Here is a 17,870-nt window from a genome sequence, read left to right as displayed (position 1 = left end):
ACCTAACAGTGAGAGTAACAATTCCTTTTCCCTCAAGAGTAAAAATCAGCTTCAGAAGTTTTCCTTTGAGCAAATTTTTCAGGTAGCCCAGGAAGTCCAAAGGAAGGGTTAAAAAAAACATACCATTGCAAGACAGCCAGCACATTCACACAGGTCTAAGATTCATCTTGTTTATTTATTTATTTATTTTATTTTCCAAACAATATATTTGCAGCGGTAAATACAAATATCCTCCATGAAATGTTTTGAAAGTAGATCATCTTAATCTTTATGAAACTTTCCCAACTTGCTGTCTTTTTCTTCTACAGACTGAAGTCCAGCGTGTCTGAAAGGCATAATGTTCTTTTTTTAAATTTTCATTAAATTTTATTTAGTTTTCAAAATTTAAAAACATAACTCTTTATACATCATTATATCAACCTCAAGACATCTTTTACATTTCCTTACCTTTCTATATACACATTTTTTATTATATAATTTCAACTTAATATATCAATAAATATAGCTAGATATGAATATAGATATAAGGGTTTTTTAGATGAATAGCTAATGGAAAATAGCACCAAAATATCTCTTTTTGTAACATACCTTCCTCCAGTACCTTCCTCAAGCGCCCAAATTTAAGCATTTGGCCCTGCCACCTTGGCAGATCATGTAAAGCTAATTAGTTTCAATTGATGATTTTTCCCTTTTAGACTATTTACACCTCTTCTTCTGTACACCAGACAGCAGGGAGACAACTATTTCCATTTTTCCATATTTTTTGCCATAAACTCCCTCTGTTCCAGAATTCTTTCTCTCATATGTATGTGGGATTTTCTTTCTTTCTTTTGCTGGTTATATAAATGCCTCTTTTTCTGTGCTAAAACCGCTCCCCTTATCTGTCAGAATTAGACTATTGGCATCGCCAAAACCTGACTGGGCATCCAGACAAGAATTTGGGGCTAATTAGGTAAGTCTTCTACTGACTTAAATAATCTGAACTTGATCATTATAGACAGTTAGATCTCACAAGGTGGTTGTGGAAAAAAAATCCAGAAGGAAGTGGGAGTTTTAGGTATGTTCACCGCCTTGAGTTTTAAAATAAAAATTAAAATGATAATAGAATATCTAAAATCAAAATTAGCAAATCATCCAAATATAAAACCAGATACATATCAAAATATTATGATTATCATCATTATTATTACATTTATATGATGCCTATAACTCTCAATGACTCTAGGCGATTGCAAATAACATTAAAAACAAGGGGAAAATATACAAAAACTAAGAATAAAGATGGCAAGCATGACAAAAAAAAAATCTAGATGGCAACAAAAAGAAAAAAAAAACCATGTAATTCAAAGGGAATTTCAATCCAAACCCAAAATTATAATAATAATATATATAACTTGTATGAAGACTTTTGGAATGAATACTAATTTGAATGACATAACTTGTGTGTTCAAATTTCCCTTAGTAAGATGAAAGTCAGTTATGCATTTATGGGCCTGTTTTATTCAAATGAGATACTAAATCTCTTTCAGATTTATCCTGGTAAAATGATGCACTTTCTTCAATCAAATTGATTTGGTAGCAATCCCCAATGGTCGTAAGAGTTCAGAATTTTCTAACCATTAAGTATATGCAGGGAAGTATTCTTTTTTTAAGAACTTGCAGGAAAAGCCAATAAGTAGGTGAAAGCATTCTGTAAAAAATTTTAGGGATAAATTCTTTCTGGCACTTTAATTCCATATCTGACTGCGAAGAATCATTTTTTAGGAAGATGCTCTCCATCCAGGAATGAGATTAATACAGTAGCACATCACAATATTGATGGAGAACAAAGTTGATGCTTTCCCCTTTCTACATGTATTAACCTGCATATCTGCATATTTGACAATCAGATTAGGAGGATGATATTGCTGGATGGCAATGAAAGTTTGAGGGCCTGCAGGCAATGCTTGCATGCTGAGTAACCAAATGAGATGTTGTTCAGGTAAATATGTGGTTATGACTCTGATGCTAATACCTTTCCAAGTCTATTGGAAAATGTAACAGGAAAGCTAGGTAAAGTTGCTCATAATCATTAATGCTGAGCTGTAGAGAAGCAGTGTGCTCTGAATATTCTTGAGCAGAACTGCCATCCATTCTCTATAGCAAGGGTCTTCAAACTTGGCAAATTTAAGACTTGTGGACTTCAGCTCCCAGAATTCCTGAGCTAACATGACTGGAGGAGGAATTCTGGGAGTTGAAATCCACATGTCTTAAAGCTGTCAAGTTTGAAGATCTCTGCTTTATAGCCTCAATTCTAATAGGGGTCAGACAGGCTGAGTTCACTGATGTTACTTATGGCATCATAGTCTCCTATATATATAAGAGGTTATTTTTTATATAACCCTTTAATCCCTTTATTCAAGGTAAAGTCAAAGAGTCTGAGTAAAACTGAGTGATTACTGACTGGATGCCTATGCGACGTTCACAGCAGATATTTTCGCTTTGTAACAATAGAGAAACATCTGCCATTGCCTAGGATTGAATTCTGAACGTTCCAAGTAGGAGGTGAATGTCTTCACCTCAGGGCCATCACACTGCTAAAATTTAATTTAAACAAGTTTAAATAACTGGTTATGATGCATGGGAAGGTAACCTTTTTATTTGTTTCTTTTCCTTTATTTTTATTTTTATTTCTTTCCACTTTCTGTTTTTCCTTTTTCCTTTTTGTTTTGCACTTCTATTTTTCCCTTTTTCTTTTTTTTGAATATAACAAATTAGTCAAAGGTGTACTTTAATAAAACACAATAAATAAACTATTAATGGTTTTTCCTGAAATCATGTTCAAAAGAGACAAACCCAACTTAACAATTTTTTTTCATATAGTCTGATTTCATAGAACTATAGACTATAGCTTAAAACTGGACCAAAAAAATAAGGAATGCAGAATAAACTTAATTCTAAGTGTGGCATGTAGCTTACGAATAAAGTATATTATTGCAGGCATATACAGAATTGAGAATGGGCAATGGGGGGGCAGATGATGTCACATATATCATGACATAATTATACAAATGATACATTCTATAATCAAAATTCTTTTGTCGGATGATATCATGGTGTTTATTATCTTATCATGGCTTCTACTAGATAATATGCTGATAAGTATTATATTAAATATATGGAGTTTTCTTTTGTTTGATCAGTGTGATTATTGACCAATTGCTTGTGTCAAAATACAAAGAATTGGATTAACTTTAAAAGGCAATAAAAATGGAAGATTTGAAGATTGCAGGCGCATGAGATAGATCTCAATGCAAGAAGTATATCATTTGGCCTCATAAAACTGGGCTAACTACGAATGGTTCCCTTTGTGAAATTCATATATGATGCAGAATGTAGGAAATCTTATCTTTAAGTTTTCCAGAAGCCTTTTTTCTCCCCATAGAGGAGTTCAAAAGATAATATAAAAAATTGCATCTGGTCAACAGATAAAGTGGCATTTTTTAATATTTTTTATCAGCAAGCTCTTACTGTTTGTGAAAGGTCATGCCTTTCAATAGAATATCAAAATCAAAAAATTGTTTGGATTACTAGGATACGTGTGTTTATGTGCATGTGTATATATACACACAAAACCTGAATTTCTCCTGAAGAAATCCACCAAAAATAGATATGTTGTTTAAAAAATATCCCTGTATATTTAAAAAATTAAATAACAACAAATATTGCATTAATCTACTACTCATATATTGCTTTAATATTGCATTAGTAGCAAATTAGAATCTAAGGCTGGAGTTCCATGTTTTGAATATTAACTGATGATGTTACCATGGCTGCCTTATAAGATTTTAATGGTCAGATTTTAATGAACCCCAGTAGAATTATAGCTAGTGTTCAAATAAAATGCAGTATGCTTTCTTGAAATCTGCAATTCACTGACTGCAAAGAAGGAAACTTATACTAATTACTTTCAGAGAGAGAACAAATGTTCAATTGTGGAGTGCTTCAGTTAAGAATCATCTCCTAGTCTGTTTTCCAGGCTATTCAGTTACATATTCTAGCTGGACAAAGCTACTGACACACTTTCTGATACTAAAGTCCAACAGAGACAGCTACCCAGTCGACACTGTTCCTGCTTTTCTGGCAACATCAGGTGTACTTGTAGTCTTGATAGTTAAATCCTTCTCATTCCAGAAATTACAATTTTGATCTAGTCATTTCCAATTTACTTCTTTCCTCTGAATGCCTTACAATCTGTTTATTTCAGATTGAAGAAAAATTCCTCATTCAGAACATAGCATTTCTCATGGAAGTGGGCAGTTGCTGATCACATTTTTAAAATCATAAAATTAAAAGCCAGACATATAAGGCATAGAATAGTAGGGGGAAATGAAATAAAAAGAAAACCAGCACAATACATTATTAGTAGTAAATATAATTGAACCTAAAGAAGGTTAAGTATATTTCAACTGTATTGATTTGAAAACCTTTGGTTTTAATATGTAATTAAATTAAAATGAAAGATATGTCTACAGAATATTTTGCCACCAATAAAATTAAGTTTTGGCTCTCCCCTGTTTATTTAATATTTCTGAACAGGGCAGTTGCAAGAATAAAATTATTAAATTCTAAATCATAAAACATATGGTGATCATAAACAAAATCCACTGTATTTGGTATATTAAAAAAAACCCTATCTGGGCCTTTTAATGGATTTTTGGAACATATTTTAAGTAAATGAAAACAGAAAGGAGAAACTCTTCCATCTGAGATTAAAAATGTGCAAATTATTACTCTTACTCAATGGTATGCATTTTGAATTGCCAGTTGGGTGGAAATATATGGTTTAGACATTATTTTATTCCCAAGCATAACTATAGATGCTATAATAGTTGTATGATCAAAAGTAAATCCAAAAAGAATGTTTAAGCATATAGGCCACAGCACATTTGAATCCATTAGGAATGCATTAATGATCAAAGCAGCTCAGATGCTCCTGAATAAAGCACTTATTTTGCCCTGCAGTTGCCATAGTTTTTTGTCACTTTAATACTAGCATATCATCTGAGAAAACGCCCAACGTGGTATTTTGTTCACTGTACTGTGCGCTTTGGGAGCCAGTGTTACTCATGTCTTGCCGTTTTACTCAAGAGTGACTTTTCAAATTACCCCAAGTCCCTACCATATTAACAAAAAATATGACAAGAAGTGGAGAGCTTTGTTATCCCCAGGTTGATATATTTGTAGCTGTCCCATGTTCTGTTGGTTCTACCATAGATTTGGGTTGGGAAAAGACACTATTATTTCTTTGGTATTCTTCAGGTTATATTACTTAGGTCTTTCTTCATCTTGTCTTTCTTCTCCTGAGCTGCTGGGTTTGTTCCAAGAAAAATAAGAGATGTTGAATTACTATTTTTGTTATCGTAACTCAATTCCTGCCTCCCTTCATTATCTCCTCAAGTCTTGAAGTTAATTGACAGCAAGTCTTTATATCTTGATTTGTCCCCAGTACAAGTCATTGTGCTCTTGAATAAACAGGTAAGGTAATAACTTTAATTATTTCTGTAATTAGATGTATCTTAAAGGACCTGTTCTTTCATATGGAAAACCAGTCACAAAACTTTTTCTTTTGGTTTGTTGGATTTTCCATACTCTTACCATTATATGGTACAGAGGAAAAAGAAACACAGAGATTAGCCCTGGCAACTTTCATCTGAAAATTGAATTTTTAAAAAATAAAATATCACTGTTTAGTTTCAACTGATAGGAGGCAAAAGATAAACATGAACAAAGGAGAAATTAATCTGAATTGTTTTTAAATAAAATATATTAAGTTTCTCCTCCCAAAGCAAGATGCAAAGCTCATGTTTACACATTGCTGAATCAATAAAGGAGAATATTTGTAGCTCAGGGTTGAAATGAGCAGTCCTTGGTTCTCTTTGAGCTTGGTTGTTTTCTTGCAGACATTTCATTACTCAAACTAGGCAGCAGTCATCAATGCTAATAAGACTAGACTAGCACTGATTATGTTATCTAGTTTGGGTAATGAAGCATCTACAAAAAATAAAGTAAAAAAAAACACCCAACCAAGCTTAGAGAGCACCAAGCACCACTCATATCTTCAAATAGTTCCATGTGTCTGGAAATATACCTGAAAACAGGGGTGGGTTTCCACTGGTTCTGTCTACCTCTGTAGAACCGGTAGCTCTGAAGAACAGCAGACATAGAACCGGTTCTACGTCTGCTGATGTTTTTTGCCCACCTGCCCACCTGGGCTCTTACCTGATCTTTATTTTCTGATTTTTCAACTTCAACTGCTAAACGAGGCACAGCTGCTGTTTAAAAAGCAGGAAAAGAGGGCTGTTTCAAAAGCTGCATCTCTGCACACAGCATGCTGATGACTATTTATAGGTGCACTGCTCACAGCGTGCAGGGAAGCTCGTAAATCTCGAATCGGTAGTTAACCCTGTCGTATCCCATCCCTGCCTGAAAACAGAAAAAAAGTATACATTAGGCAACATCTCAAGGTTTGGTAGTAAACCACAGAACTCCTAACTTTCTATAAATCATCTCAATATCAGACTTGGTCAGACACTAAACTTAGTTCAATAAAATGAAGCCAAATGAAATAGTTCATTCCCACCAGTAAAAAGGTGTCAGTGCCTTAAATACACACAGTGATAGAAAACCTGTAATTTGTTTTCCTTCCTGCCCTTCCCTTGAATTAATATAGTGTTTCTCAACCTTGGCAACCTTATGCTGCGTGGACTCCAGTTCCCAGAATTCCCCTGCTAGCATATTTGCTGGTAAATTGTTAGAGATGAAGTCCACAGATCTTAAAGTTGTCAAGGTTGAGAAGCACTGAGTTAATGGTGCTTCATACTTGAAATTGAAAACTTCTGGCTCTTAGTTTATTCATTTTATTTCTCACAAAATATTAGGACACATTAGGTGCTAAATCATACATTTAAGAAAATTGTGTATGAAAAGATTTAAGCTGAAGGAGAAACACAGAAAGACAGGGGATTGTGTGTTTTTCTTTTTGGAGAAACTGAAAAGTTAATAAGTATACCCTTTCTTAATAAGGCATGCACATAACTATGCATATACTCTCAATGGGAAAAAAGCAGGTTTTTAAAAACAACTTAGGCTCAAATCGATTAATGTAGCCAGAATTTCATCTTTTTCATATCTTCATTATTATTCTCAGCCAGTTCTTGAGTATTGAAGATTTGTCTTTAAATGAATCCAAACTCCAGCTCCTCTATAAGACAATGACGCTTTATTTAATATATCAGCAAACAACAAATACCCTAATCAGGAAAGAATGGCTAAAAGGCAGGCAAGGTTAGCGTTGGGTTTGAGTTTGCTCTCTTTCCTTTTATTATCATTATCATGAGACACACCCTACCACACCCAGGCCTATATGCAGTTCTAGTTCTCACCACGCCTAACCTATTATCTCTAAATGCTATTAACCCTATAACATGTCTACATCCCTAACCTATTCCACCCTCACTAACTGATATCCACCTGGTGCCACCTTCACCATGTCTTAACTCAATGCTTAATTACCACCTATATGTGCCCCAATCCCCTTTAACAATATGCACCCACATCAATACATGAAAAAAGCCATTTCCAGCCCTGTAGTTGCCTCAGAATCCATCCTGCAACTCACAACTCTGCTGACTCATTCTAATCTCAACACCATCAGTTAGAGCACAAGCAGCAATACAGATCGGCATCAGCAGATCTAAGGTGATATTCTCCACTGCCAGCTGACTTGCTGTGAGGTGTGTTCAGAACTGATGGGCTCCATAACGAACTCGGAGCCCAACAGTTATTCATTTGATACTTAGCTGGACCTTTTCTCAAACTATTCCACCATTCCAAAATCTAAATAAAATGTTCTTGTTGTCATAAAGGCACCTTGACCAAACTCAAGAAGAGGGTCTGTAGCAACATAAACATATATAGGAAGGAATGATTTTGGGAAAATTTTCTCCAATCAATTATTTTACTGGATTTTTAAAAAATAATTTATTTCTACAACCACTAGAGTCACTGGTGTAAATACCTTTGTCATAAAATATTTCTCAAGTGATTAGTTAGAGTAGAAATACATGTCTTCGTTATACTATCAAGTAAAATAAGCAAATGGAAAAGCAGATGTATAAGTGTTAGGTAAACCAGAGATGGCCAATTTCTGAAAAAAGGCAAACTTCTCCATAATGCTCATTTTCAGAGCAAAAGGAAATTCCAAACATACAGGAAATAGACAGGATAATTGTTAATAAATCCAAACTACGGTAAGAGTCTGTGCAAGTGTGTGTGTCAGAGAGTGAGAAATAGACAGAAGGAGAGGAGAGGGAGAGAGAGAGATTTCCATGTTTTCTTATTTGGTAATATAATAACTCCATTTTGCATAAATAAGGGGAAGAAAAAAAATCTTGATTTGAATCAAGAACTTATTAACTTACTTATTTAAGTTCAGAAAAACAATCCTATATATTAACCTTCTGCAACTTAGGTTCCAATCAGATATGTGGAACATGTCCTTTGCTCAAACATCTGGAAAGCATTCAGTTTTGAGATACTATGTTAGCCTATATTTGGAATATAGAGTATAACGAGTTGGAAGGGAACTTGAAGTCTTCTAGTCACTTAGCCAAGAACATGATCTCCTGCTTGAGCAGATGATTGGACAAAAGTTCCAAGAAGGCTAATATTCCAAATAAATAGCTGTCCAATCTCTTCTTTAAAATCTCCGGTGATGGAGTACCCACAACTTCTGGAGGCAAGCTGTTCCACAGATTAATAATTCTCACTGTCAAGAAAATCCAGTCCCTCTGGCATTCTTGTCTATTCAAGGGAACAAAGGTTTTCTGTTCTAGCCACATTGTTTACTTCCAGAAGTTGAATGTTCATGGGGACATTCCACTTATTGCATGAAGTCTTTTATACAAAATATGCATATGAGAAGGCCAGGGAATGTGTTCCACTTACCCTATATTTATGTCAATGTAGATTATTTCTCATTTTATTCAGATACTTGTCTTTGGTCCTGAAACTGGTTATTGACAGATCTATATATAATGTCTATATCTCTCCAGCTTCCTAACTTTATTTTTCCATTTTTTCCCCTTCAATTGAGTAAATGATTCTAAAGGAAAATTTATACTCATGTTCATCTGAGATTAAATAATGGTTTCTACACAGAACCCTAATAAAGGTGGTCCTAGTTCTCCTAAATTATATTCAAATATGAACATCTCTCATTGAAGGTCAGCACAAGGTGGAATATTCGCCATTAGTTAAACTGCAACTAGTATGAAGGGGTTTTTTTTAAGTGTTATGGTCATCTTTATAAAGCCTGGGTAAGTTTCTGTAGTCTATCTCAGTATGACTCCAGCATTTATAGAGAGGGATGACTCCTAATAGCATCTGTTTTCAGCAGCAAGTAGGATACAGACTAATTACAGCAATCCACTACCTCAGTTTAGTAAAACTTGAAACTGTCTGACCAGTCAGACAAATCCATTAGGATTTTATTGGGTCCTAAAAAGAGTTATGTGATTCCCTAGGATCCAATCCTTGTCAATCAGGCATGGTAAATTGGATTCTTGAATAGGGAAATCCCTAAGGGAGAGTAGATGTTATCTAGATCAGATGCAGTGATTTTTTTTCAGCTCTGTGCTCACTAGGTTCTGTTCTCTCTTTAGTGAACCAATAAAACCATAATAAGTATTGATTAACCCATTACTGAGCATTATCCACTGGCTTTTGCCTGACTGTATTTAAACACAACACACTACCTTTCATGCTGCCACTGCACAGCTGTTCGCTTTGACTTTGGCAGGATTGCCAAGTTAGTGACGGATATTGGCTTTTAGAATGCTTCAAGTCACTCTGTGCTACATTTCAGATGTGCTATTATTATAAACGCTCAGCTCTGGAATACAATGCATTTGCTTATTCAAAAAAGGAAAGGAAATGACCAAGAAAATCACAGCTCCTTTTGCTGAGATGTTCAGCACATAACTGTAATTTTTGCAATTTATACTTTGTTACAAATATTGTTTAATTATAGTTGCTACAACAACATTTATGTTATCTTTATTTTAAATGAAATAGAAGAATGATCTTTTTGGCTTTGTAAAATTTGGACTCTAGCATCATGCTGATTCCATTGTTCATCTGCTGTCAGAACATGTTGCAGTATTCATCTGATGTTCGGGTGAAGCAAGATTGCATTCTTCTTGAAATGAAGAGCTTTTTAGCTGTGGGAACCTTAAGATTTTCTGTAAACAGATGGACAGTTCACATGCAAAGCTATAACGTATGTCACTGCCAATCTAGTGTGATTGTACAGCTCTCTACTAATCATTAGCTTGTTGGTGACTCTCTGAATTTTATCCTGAGAGCTGCTCAATACTTGGAAATTCAGAGATCACCTCAGTAAATTAAGTTTGATTATAGAGAACAAGGTCATGAGCCAAATGGTCACAGGTCAAACCAAAGACAGCACTTCAAGGTTTTTTTTTAAATATATTGCAGCTTTAAAAATTAGTTTATTTTCATCTCTTGCAGAAACAAAGAAGGAACAATGAAAAAGGGAAAGTTGCATTTGTCTCTCTCAATTTTTAGGTGTCCTTTTCAATGCTTGGTGGCATTTCTGTGTTCATTTATGGAATATCCATGTGCTATTTGATCAAGTGATTATTTGATCAAGTGATTTTCAATAAATTATCAAAATAAATGGCATTCACTTCATTAGATGCAGAGAAAATATAGCTGGAACAAGGGACAAGTATTAATTGAGGACTCTGAAGAAACTGACACTCCATCTTATGACCCTGAGGCTGTATTATTCAAGATACCCCATGATGGAAAGAAGTCTGTCTCCATAGCAATTACCTAAATCTTTTATCAGTCATTTCTGGAAGAAAATTAGAGCAATTGTGTCAGGATGGTCATATGGGCAGAAATTGCACACTCATTCAAACCACTTACGACTCCGACTTTGTCCCTGCTTGATAGCGCTTTTGTTTACTCCTATGTCTTTGAAAGCTTGATTGGAAATGAGCAGATGTGTCGTACTGTAACCACAAAGGGTTGTCCTTTGTTTTCTATATATTTCTTTTATTCTTTTTCTAGGATTGTCATGAAATTACACTGTTTTCCTGTTTATTAAGCAAATGACACCCCTAAACTAAAAGCAAGGGAGGTGATAAGGGGGAAGGGAAGAAGGAAGAAAAAGAGTGAGAGAGAAATAGAGAGAGAGGAAAAAGAGAGAGGAAGCACTTTGATCAAGGCTAGTTAAAATTAGCAGCTGCAAATTTTTCCTTGTCCATGGATTTAATTATTAGAGAACGTGATAATATTTAATAGCACAGGTTAATTTGATGGGACACTTTGTAGGGAAAAAATGCTGTGAAGAGCTGTTCCCTATTTCATCACATCATATCACACTTGTAGAATTTTATTGACTAGATAATTGGCATGTCACTGCAGTCTGAGCTGGTTTGAGGGAAGGCAGCCTAGTGAGCTTATACAATTGCCTGTTAATTTTGTAAGTATTAAATCTAATTAAGATATGAACTTGGCTTTTTTTTCTCTTTCAAAACCTGAATATTTGGATTCTTTCTCTCCCCCCTCCCCCGCAGCTGGAGGTTATAATTAGAATATAATGCTTAACTATTGATCAATATTAGGTGCTGCCTGTACTGAGTGCTATGAACAACAGCCTAAGCTCTCCCTTCAAGTTCCTTGTTTGAAGAAAATTTACAATTAATAGCTTTCTTACAACAGGAGAGATATCCTCCTTCTTCATGGCTCAGCTAGGGACCTGCCAGACTAATCTATTCCCAGTTTGCTGGCCATGGTCCTTTACTCTATCTGTCTTAGCATATTGATTTCTGAGCTGTCTTATTGGTTCCTAACATAATTATACCAGGAGTGGCTCTCTTAGTACAGCTAATACATTTACACCATGGCACCTAGGGAAGCTTATTATAACAGCATCCGGTAGCAGTGTTATAGTTAAGGGTCAGTTGCCATTTCCATTAGAAACGCCATTTTTCAGAGGTTTGTACCTTAGCTATTTTAATTTATATCAAACTGAAACCTGGCACAGTTATTGTCTGCCTGGATTTAATATCTCCTTTATTATTAAAACATATTCAAATCATTCAGAAGACTTTCGTAGAAATGCAGAATGATGCATTAAGTTTACCTGTTCTTTCAGCATTTTATTAATTGGAAACATTAAATGTAGTTTGTATAACCTTATTTTTTCCCTTTTAAATGTTTTAAATTATTGTCATGGTTCTAACTATTGCAGAAGAAAACATTTATAAAATGCTTCTAAAATCTTCAGGAACTTAATGTTATTATTATATTTATTATTAACAATTAATAGATTTGTTCACATATCCTAGTTAGCTGGCTTATTTATTGTATGCATATGCAATTGCATTTTTTATTTCTATGGTTTATTATAAAGAATTCTGTTACAGAGCTGTCACAGGAATGGAAATATAGATATATAGAATTATATTTGTGAGATTATGTATGAAGAATCTTAATAACAACAAAAAATTGACAAAAATAAAATTTGAAAATCATCCATCAGATGTTTCAGATAACCTATTTACACAAAAATTTCATCATATAATGATCAACAATTTAAAGAGTAATTATATATTGATACATACCAGTTTACCTTCAGTTTTAAAAAAAAAAACCTTGAAGTCTCTATGTTTTATTTTGATATATTAGCTGTGACTATTTCTAAACCAGTAAGTTACAAGAATAATACAGTATAGAGGTGTCATGGTTTCTAAACAAAAACATTTGCAAATATTTCGATGTAATAAATTACTGACTGTTATAGTGGTTTATCTTCTCTCCTCTATATCTCCTGCCTTAACTTAAGTAGAAGATATGTGTTCAGTTTAGCAAAAAGCTCCATATAGGCAATCACTATCAAAAAATCAGAAATAAAAAAAGTAATCAAAATGGATTAATAAAACTCTGCAATAAGTTTAGAAATAGATTTTGTGTATGTTTTTTTGGAGTTTCTTACTATTCTAAAAGAAATATATGCATTCTGGCACAAGCATTCTGCATCCTGTTATAATTTGTCAAATACATTTTTAAATTGCACAGTAATTGGTAGTATACAGTATTTACCACCATTTAAATTACTATACGGTTAAAGCTAATGAAGTAGGCATGTCATAGATTTATTTTTATGGTCCAAAGTTTAACCACACTGCAGAATAACAATCCAAAATGACCCTTAAGGGTTAGAACTAAAGAATCAAAGAATTGGAAGGAACCTAAGACGAATAACATTTAACCCCTTGCACTCTGTAGGATTTTGTACATCATCCCTAATAGATGACTATCCAGTCTGTTTTTGAAAACCTGCAGAGAAGGAAAAGATATCACTTCATGCACTAGCCTATTCAACTGTTGACAGCTTTTCCTTATTATTTGCATATGCTAAATAAATGAATCCCTATGATTAATCTGTATCTACAGTGTATCCTTGAATTTCATCTTATTGGTTCTATAGTCTTATCCTCTAGAACAAATCACAATAAATTCAATTTACAATGTAACAGCTCTTTAAATATTTGAAGATGACTGAAGATCCCTTTCGATCTTCTCTTTTGTAAGAATTTGAATATTTTTTTTACTGCTCTTCTTAGAACTTGGTTCTCAGTCCTTTCACCATCTTGGTAGCCCTTCTCTGGACTTGTTCTGGTTTATCTTGTGCATATCTAAAAGCAATATTCCAAGTGAGCCTAACCAAAATAAGGTATATGGTGATTCAAAGCATCTACTAATCTGAACTTTATGCTGGTGCTGCTGCCAAGATGTTATTGGCTGTATTAGTATACCCATATCCTTCTCATGTGCGGCTGTTAAGATTTTCCTCATTCTGCATATTTGTTTTTCTTTTTTTTACACATCTTTATATTTCTCCCTGAAAATTGTATTCTTCTTTTTTCATATTCACTGCTTTAATTTGTTAATCTCCCTCCACCATGTACTAGCACCCCACCTAAGGTTGTATTGATTGCATATTTGATCAGCATTTTCTTGACACCCTATTCATATCATTTATAAAAAATATTGAATAGCACTGAAACCAGATTAGAGCCATGCATTACCATATTTGAGATGTTTCTCCAGACATATTTCACATTGCTATATCTATGTTGTTATAACTGAACACACTCAAAACCGTAGAAATGGTGGTAGATTTTAGAAGAAACCGTCCCATACTACCACCTCTTACAATACTAGATAACACAGCATCAACAGTAGACACCGTCACATTTCTAGGTTCTATTATATCACATAACCTAAAATGGACACCTAACATCAAAAACGTCATCAAAAAAGCACAACAAAGAATGTTCTTTCTGCACCAATTCAGAAAGCTAAACTGCCCAAGGATCTGCTGATACAGTTCTACAGAGGAATTATTGAGTCTATAATCTGCACCTCTATAACTGTCTGGCTTGGTTCTGCAACTGAACGGGCCAGACACAGTCTTCAGAGGATAATTAGGACTGCAGAAAAAACAATTACTACCAACCTGCCTTCAATCGAGGACCTACACAAGTGAAAAAAAGGGCTGTGAAAATATTTACAGATCCTTCACATCCCAGACATAAACTGTTTCAACTCCTTCCCTCAAAACAATGCTGTAGAGCACTGCACACCAGAACAACTAGACACAAGAACAGTTTTTCCCCACAAAACCATCACTCTACTAAACAAATAATTCCCTCAACACTGTTCAACTATTACAAAGTCTGCACAACTATTACTGTTAATCTTCTCATCACTCCTTATCACCTATCCCCTCCCACTTGTGACTGTATAACTGTAACTTTGTCGCTTGTATCCTTACGATTTATATTGACTGTTTCCTAGTATGATTTGATTGCTTATTGTACCCTATAACCATTATTAAGTGTTTTACCTTATGATTCGTGATTCTTGACAAATATATCTTTTCTTTTATGTATACTGAGAGCATTTGCACCAAGACAAATTCCTTGTGTGTCCAATCACACTTGGCCAATAAAAAAGAATTCTAATTCTAATCTATCCTTATGTTGTAGTTCGCCGGCAGCAGGTTGAGGTCTCAGAGGAGGCTACATTGGCTACATTTCAGTTGGAATTGTCAAAAGAAAGTGTCTGTTCACACAAACACAGATAAACACAATTTAAGAAAACTGTCAAAGTAGCCATTCTAAGCTTTTGGGGACAGCATGGTTACTTTTGATGTTTCATTCCTACCAATCTAATCACACAAAATACAACTTGAATTTGCAATTTGAACAAGAAAATCAATTCAGATTTGAATTCCCAATCATTTCAGTAAAATTAACATTATTGCATATAAAAGGCCTGCTAAATCATCACATGTGTGATGTTTTAGATGAGTTCAGTTTGACACATCAAATTCATTGCAAAGAAATAATTGCCTTTTAATCAATTCTTCATACTGAATATTTATACAGTCTTATTAGAAATTTCATTCATATTAGTTCATACTATTTGGCTCCTACATATTACACATGCGAGAAAAACAAAATGTTCTGTGTTCTTCTCTGGTCTGGACTTCAATCCAGTTGAATGAAGAACCCATTGGTAATTTTTATTCTTCTTACATGCAGGCAAGTCTCAGCACCTTTACCTTTCTGTTATATATCTGTATCCTATCATGTTCCATCAAAGTAGGCTATTTTTTATTTTGATGCAAAATGCATGGAAATGGACAGTTAGGACACTGCTGTCACCCAGTGTCCTGTAAACAGCAAGCCAAGCATAAGGAGGACTACGAAATAAAGTGCAGCAAGACCTTAGGAGATCTCTAGTGGGTCACTAAATAAGCACATGCATGTCAGTGGGAGTGGGAATCCCGCAGAGAAATAGGGATTAAAGGGTTAGAGGGACAGACAGTCATTCGACATGACAGAGATGAGAAAGAGGGTGAAAGAGGGTTGAGAGCCCTGAGGGGCAAAACTTGTGTGGAGATCATTTCTATGTTGGGGGATATATGGGAAAAGAACAACAAGATTGAACCCCTATGACGAGCATGTCATCTTATCACTAATACAAAATCACTTTTTCTATTAAAAAAAAAACCCTAGCCAGATATTTGTGGGTGGATTGATTATCAGTACCATATAAGCAAACAGAAAAGTAATCCATGTTACTTATTGCAAAAATATTGCTGCATGGAGTATCCAGTCACAGTGATGGATGGCAGCAGTGTAGAATGTATCAGTAATAGAAGTGTTTTGATTCACATAAGTAAAACTTTCTAATAATAAACTCAACCTGCTTCAAGCACAGTATTCGAAGTTCAAAGCCCAAACAGATTTTCACACAGAAGCGTTGATCACCAACCTTCTTTGCATTAAAGATTAAGTAGAGATGCATATGATCCAAGACTCTTATAAGCATATATGTTGCATTTCATATTTCTAAAACCTGTATGTGTTTGTAAAATTTCTTTCTGCTGTTAAAAAAAAATAGTTGGTATGCCACATCATAACAAAGAAGAATTGCAACTATTTATTTCAGTGTTCCTAATTCTTGTCAGGCTGTGACCTGGAACTGTGATGCAGAATTTTTCAAAGTCAGGCTGAAAGAAGGGGTGTACATTTATCATTTTTTTTACCTTAGTCACCTGTGCAGCAGCACTTGTGAAGGTCTGTTTTTATTTAATTCTCAAGATTTTGTTGTTAATAGAAAAACTGTCCCATAAATTAGGGAAGTGCTCAGTTATGGGCTTGACAAAGATTGATTTTGGTCCTATGATTGGTCACCACTGGCAAGTGAGGGTCAGCTACTCTACTGCAAATGGTACATGCAGTTTAAAGGTAAACGTAATAAACATTTTGCAGGCCAGAAGAAAAATGTCCATCCAGAAAGATAATACTATTTTGATATTTGTAATCTGACACTCTTCAATATTTTATTCTAGAAAGTGACCCCATATATTTTAAATTCTACTTCATATATCTATTCAGAACTTAGAATTTCCCATTTATTTAATATATAGCTAGGCATAGATTAATTTTTAAAATCTGGTCAGATGTTATCCACATAAAGGTATAGGTGCATAGAATATATGGCTTATTTGAAAAGCAGAACTAGGTAGAATGGATGGTGGGATTGATTCATTTTTCTTTTTTTCTGTCATTCTAGACACTGTTCCATCAATTAACCAATCATTTTTAATTGCCTCTTGAGCAATCCTTAGTTTCCAAAACTGAAATTAAAATCTGAGATGTTTGTGACACTTATACCTATTTGCTGCATTTAAATATCACTTCTCTGTCAGTGCACCCAAAAGCTTTATAGTATAGAAGAAAAAGAAAGTATAGCCAGTGCATGAAACATTTCTGAAGAGGAAGAGTCAAATACTTTTTTATATTTACGAGAAGAAATATTTTTTACATTACTCACCATTACTTCTAAGCCATTGAAGAAGTTAAACATTAACAATCCCCAAGGAGATACTTGGAAGCCCCTGCTACTAAAATCCTTGCATTGAGAGATCTGTCAATTATTTCCAAGTTGTTTATTTAACTGTTTAAATGAAACATTTAAGCTTTAAATAATAACTGAATAGTAAAACTTCAAAACTGCTTGATTGGTTAATCACTCTTCCATTACTTCCCCTTTATCAAACATTAGGTTTTATATCATTTAGCAATAATACATCTAATTCATACATTAAAAAAGAATACATCTTTGCAAGAGTACTTTCTTATCTTAATGTTTAAATCAAAGTTTTATTTGCTGTTAGGATGTGGTTATGTGATTTTTAAAAAAAATACTGGTTTCTT

General features: G+C 34.2%; 1 long non-coding RNA gene across 1 annotated transcript; it reads right to left on the bottom strand.

Moving 5' to 3' along the window:
* Window positions 1-210: 210 nt before the first annotated feature.
* LOC148126407 (uncharacterized) lies at window positions 211-17,563 on the bottom strand. The gene is made up of 3 exons (XR_015742619.1): window positions 17,488-17,563; window positions 6,262-6,465; window positions 211-325 (listed from the first exon to the last, which is right to left on the bottom strand). It is a non-coding gene; the product is annotated as an uncharacterized LOC148126407 (long non-coding RNA).
* Window positions 17,564-17,870: the final 307 nt, after the last annotated feature.

This window comes from Pseudonaja textilis, chromosome 3, assembly GCF_049901715.1.
Source record: "Pseudonaja textilis isolate UNSWEBS1 chromosome 3, rPseTex1.2, whole genome shotgun sequence".
NCBI lineage: Eukaryota > Metazoa > Chordata > Lepidosauria > Squamata > Elapidae > Pseudonaja > Pseudonaja textilis.
Note: the sequence above shows the minus strand (reverse complement) of the source record. Positions and strands in the feature narration are given on the sequence as shown.